Source organism: Pseudopipra pipra, chromosome 5 (genome assembly GCF_036250125.1).
Source record: "Pseudopipra pipra isolate bDixPip1 chromosome 5, bDixPip1.hap1, whole genome shotgun sequence".
NCBI classification, from domain to species: domain Eukaryota; kingdom Metazoa; phylum Chordata; class Aves; order Passeriformes; family Pipridae; genus Pseudopipra; species Pseudopipra pipra.
Window position 1 is genome coordinate 16,527,097 of NC_087553.1, and position 5,800 is coordinate 16,532,896.

Here is a 5,800-nt window from a genome sequence, read left to right on the forward strand (position 1 = left end):
TGCTGTGAATCCAAACCATTCCTTTTGTGTACTTAATGGTCCAGTTTGTGTGTAGTTGTTCTAAGTATGCTTTTTTTTACTGCTTCTTCGTGTGGAACAAGGGCCAGAGCTCAGTATTTCTCTCAGGTATGTCTGGTATTCTCATTAATTCCTCATTTGTGTGTATGGTCTTTAGCCCATTGCCTTAGGTTCTGTTGTCTACCATGTATTTTCTTAGGACTAGAACTAGTTATCTGCTGTCCCCATTATTGTTTGTCTGGTATGCTACTTTTCACCCACTGCAGCCACTAAAAACCCTGGTGTGTGAGAAAATACACATCTTACTGTAGCACTTCTGTTTGAAACCGTAACTTTGCACAAATTCTGTTGTAAATTCTGAATAAAAATTTGCAATAATTTGAATAGATGTGAATCTTATTAATGCAACAATCTGCCAAATAAAATTTATTTCATTTTTTCCTGTAAAATAGAAGAGTTCTATCAGCTCTGTGAGGTGGCTTAAATCGCTGAGTCCACTTGACAGTCTTTAGCAGGATATGAAGGACAAAGAAAAGTGCCAGAAAGACATCCTCCTTGCTTTTATTAGGAATACCTAGTGATAGGCTGGTATGGACAAGTAGGAGGAACAAGCATAGTGAATGACCTCTGTTAGTTCAGGCTCTTGATTAAAGCATACCTGGAGTGTTTCTCCATTAGTGTTTTAGTTAGGATAAAGATTGTGCCTTCTGAGTGAATTGTCCTTTTATCATGCTTTTGTTCTCATCACAGGAAATCTGTAGTGCACATGGACTGGATTCCTCTTAGAAGAGACTAAATCAGAAGATGTGCTTTGATCTCTAATGGGTGTTTAGTCCATTAGACAGGCCTGGAGACATTCAGAAGGAAAATATCCCAAGGTTTGGGCACTAACTGTTTTGCTCTATTAGTGGATCCAGTGGAGTGCACTGTTTGGTATAAACATAGCATGAAAGCTTTGAAGTACAGGACTCTCTATGTACCGATTGTAATTTTCAGGCTCGACCCCAAAGCCTTTAATTTGAATATATCTGAGTGGATTCCAAGTTCAAGAGTTCTCGCTAATCATTAAAGACAAATTTACAGAATACCATACATCAAACTTCTGCATCTTTTGCCAAAGTTTGGTGATGACAGAGTTCTTCCACAATGCAGTCATGCAACAGAGGAAAGTATTCCTCATGTAAGTATTCTCCTTAAGGAATATAAGTATATATAAAGAATATTTCACTTGCAATTTTCTATCCTTCCTTTCACCTCTTCCCTGAAACATGTAGCTCACATAAAAGCTTTCAGTCTTTGCAAAGAGTTATTTGACAAGTTTAAAAGCCACCTCAAGTCAGACAATCTTAGTAATGATGCTACCAACTCTCCCTCAAAAAACACTCAAAAAAACTCAAACAGAGAGAAGTGGTTTTACCAACTAGCATTAGCTATCAGAAACCTTGTAGTAGTAGTATGTGTTGAGATACCCAGAATGTGCTTGGTGAAGGCAGTTCACAAATAAAGTTCAGTGAGGTTTAGATTTACTGAAGTAGTACTGTACACTCTGGTTCTTGAGCAAGGTTTCCATTACCTTTCATAGACTTCAGATCTGACTGAAAGAATTTTCTCCCGTGCACAAAAGCTTTTCCGTAGAGTGAGATAGCACTGCACAGCTGTTCTGATGCTTTCATAGATAGGATGAACTTAGTTTCCCTAAACTTCCTCCCCACCCTCCCACATCTTTCTTTCCTATTCTTGAACAGACCGTTGAAAAATACTGACTCTAACCCATTTTTATTTCTTTGCTTACCATAAAAAATCATGTTACTGTTTAAAATTACATTATTTCTTTCCTCAAACATGCTTTATGTTCTTCCCTTTCTTTACATGAGAATGAGAAGGGAAATAATATTCAAAATGTCTGTATTTGTTGCCAAACAGGCCAGTGTTACTCTTAAAAGTGTAATTTGGAGCTCTTTTGAGCTGAGTATTCCAAGCAGATGTTAGGGTTTGTTTGTTTTTTTCCTATCATATTAGGAAGTGAATGAGCTACAGCTGTAACGCTGTAGAAACAATATATGCTCATTAATATTAAAGACAGGACTTCTGAAGTGTTTCACACTGTTTTCAACACTTTCCATTTTAGCTCAAGCTGGGTTTTTGTTGCCCACATAGTAAGCTGCAAATCCGCAAAACATTGTAACACAGTTCCTGTCAACTTTGCAACTACCATATAACATTTTACCTCACCTGAGGTTATCCTAGGTGATACTAAAGTTTATCTTTCAGAGGGCAGAGGGTATGCACAAATCATGACTGCTTTGATGCAGATCTTGCGTCTGGGGGCTCAGAGTGCTTTGGATGCAGTGGGTGTCATAGCAGGGTGCAAAGGATGGATGTGCTGTGAAGATAGGTAGGAGCAAGTTTCCCACTTAACATGGGTCCTGTGAATTTCTGCCCATTTCAAATGCCTGTGTGGATAGCTGAGATTGCCAGCTAAAATATACAGTCTTCCCTCCTTTGCTAAAAACAATTGTATTCATTTTTTTGTATTGATTCTTTCGAGACATGTCCTAGGAGCTGAAAGTTCAAGGCAAAATGGGAGGAAAGGAATATATGAGCTACTAACAGACTTTTAAAATATTTACTGTGGATTGAGACTATTGTCCTGTGATGGAAAATGCTGCCCTAAGGCTCCTCTAAGACCATCTTCCATTGAACACAGTAAAGGGTCAGTACTGAAAATATACAACACTCCAGGTAGCAAAGCTAATTATTAGCTTACTGGGTACCAGAATTCAAGTAAAGGTGGTGGATATACCTCACAAAACTTCAGTAACATGGGTGTTCAGTGGTTCTGTTTCATGCAGAACCACAGCCCCTTGTGCCCTGATGTGTGCTTCATCCCTGGTGAAACTAAAACATTGAAAAGAAAGAAATTGGAATTTTCAGTATTACTAAGGTGTTGATTTCATAAGCCTAGGTTATTGCAGAAATAAAATTGTGCATTGATATTTGTATGTAAAAATCAATATCAATATTCTGTAAGGGATGCAGAATTACTTTGAATATTAAGAAGTGATGGTGGATATGGGAGTGTGTATATTACTGATAAAATCCAGAGGAAGTTTCCTATACGATTCTATTTATTTTTGCCTCAGAGGGACAAAGAAAGAGATATACAATTTTATTTGTTAAACTTCTTGATGGTATATGTTAACATTTATTTTAAAAAGTCCCAAGCCAAGGTAATTTTTATTGAATTTGCACTGTCATAAAATAATTGTGGAGGTTATCTGCTTTTTTACCTGAAACATGCATTAATCACAGATGATCAATTTTATTTTCTTGAAAAATAAAACAAGTTTCATAAATTGCCTTCCAAAGTCAATTCTGGCTTGCCTTTAATACATCTGGAAAGTACCTAAATGCCTCAGTCCTGTAAACCACTGGCTCAAACCATAACTACACTAGTAACTTTCCTACCCCGTGAGCCCAAATGCTGAAGTGGAACATTCTGTTGGTTTTCTTTGTGAAAACAGGGATGCTGCAACATTTAGTTACACAGATTAGAGCCTTTCTCTGTCATCTTCACCTTTTGGGCCCAAAGATGCAATCTAAGGAATAAGATATTAATCAACATATATATTTTTTTAAAAAAAAACAATATAAGGGCCTGTTTTAAATTCTATTATTCACATTTTCTGCAATCCAGAGAGAACTGAACAGCCCATGTATAAGTATTAGGTACAGCTATCATGCTCTGCTTTTTTCTCTGAGAAATAAAACACTATCGGCTACAGAATGAATAATTCTTCTGTGTAAATCACCTCAATTTACTTCAGTTAAATTGTTCAGGTTTTATATTACTGTGAAAAAAAAATGTATGTAGCCTTAATAGAGTTCTAGTAAAAGGTAATATAAAAATATAAAAATAGCCTACTGCTACTAGTCAATGTGGTTCTACTTTTTGGACAGGAATCTTAAATTCTGGGCTGAAAGCAGAACTTTTGTTTTTAAGGCTCAATGTATGTGCTGAATCTTGAAAAATGAATCTTGAAAGCATCTGGAAATTGCTTAATTTGAAATCAGGCTTGCCTCCCTTCTTAAGAAAATACTTCTGCTTTGGTTATTGGTAGAGGCAAATTTGAAGTCAAGTGACAGTGCACTATAAATTACCTGTGAAAATTTCCCACTTCTTTGTCTGCTTGCCATTTATTATAATTAAAAAAAAAATAAATAAATAAAAGCCAAGCAGCAATCAGCAGCCATTGCTGTCACGCTATGACCTATGCAACTTGCCCAATCCTAAACTTCTTCACCTGCTGCTATGTATACTCATATGTCTAAGGGTGGCATCTGGGCATGCACTGACTGATCTGATATGGAAAAAAGGACCAATACAGCACACTGCCTTCCTGCAACTGCCTGATGGGACACGGCAGTGACAAGTGCCAGCAGCTGTGAACATGGAAATGTGCCAAGAGCACCAAAAGAGGAGAAACAGTCTGTTGGGGAAATTCATTGCCTGAGTCCACACCAAATTCTCTGCACCAATCCCGCGAGACACAAACTATGCCAGTGCCTCATGGAAATGTTTCTGAAGAAATATTGCTTGAGATGTGCAACACAGCACCAAGCAGTTTCCATTTACTACTGATATTGCTGTTATTACTGAAGAGTGTTGCAGGACACTCTGTTTGATTTGTGAGTAATTCCAGATCTCCCTAAAGCTGACTGGTGTGCCAGCTGCTCATCTCTTGCAAATGAGAATATCCTGTGTTCATATCCCCTGGGAAAGGTCTGGGATAGTGTGATGGGAGCTGAGCAGAGCCGAGAAATTAGTATTAGGAGGGTAGAAAGTGATTTGTTGCTGAGCAGTGAGGCAATTTGAAGGTGCTGGTGGATGAAGCGTGAAGTGAAAAGGATTAGAAGATGAGTGCACAGTAAAAGGTGCAGAGCAGCTAAAGCCTTAGGAAGAAAGCAAGCCAGGAAGAGTTTCTTGGCAGGGGGAGAAGGGTTGAAAGTAACTTTAGGCACTGTGAACAGAGAGATGTTCTGCTTGTTGTGTGTGGGGACAGGACTGCTGGTATTGCCCGAGCTGCTGAAGTGCTTGTTCACAGAGAAACATGCCCAGGTTGGTGAACAGGCATTGCACCCCTCTACCTCCTGTTCCAGTGGCTTCAGGGTGGAGCTTGTGCTGGGGGAGGCCAGAGTGCCTCTGCTTTGAGCTCTGTGTTGGGGTCTGTGTTGATCAGCCTCTTGCTGGGGATCAGGAAAATAACAAGGGAGTGGAGCTGAAGTGGTGGGGAGGATCCGGATCCCGGAGGCAGGTATAAGCTTTGTATGCTGGAGTGCAACAGAGCAGCAGGCTCAGGAGAGAGGGAACAAAGGAACTGGTGAGTTAAGAAGAGTTGAAAAAGTGAGGCCAAGGTTTTATTTCATGGATTAGGAGGGCATGGGGATGCACTGAGCCACTGATGCACAAGCCCCTTGCTTTTCAAAATGAAATGTACAGAATCTACTAGGAATAGCAGTTGTTTTGCTAACAGATGCTGCCTGCTGCTTTTGGTAGAAGGGCTAAGACATGCTTTTGTAATTTCCCCACTTTGCTCCCCCTCTGCCATCCTATGACCTCGTAGTGTATCTGTTTATTTCCAAGACAAGTCTGTGGGATCCCTCTGTTTTGACAGAAGCAGTAAACCAACACCTCTTGCTGTCTCAACACTACTTCCCTAAGGGCTTGGTGGGTTATGAGGGGAAATATATCCTATTTATATTCTCACGAAGCACTTGAATG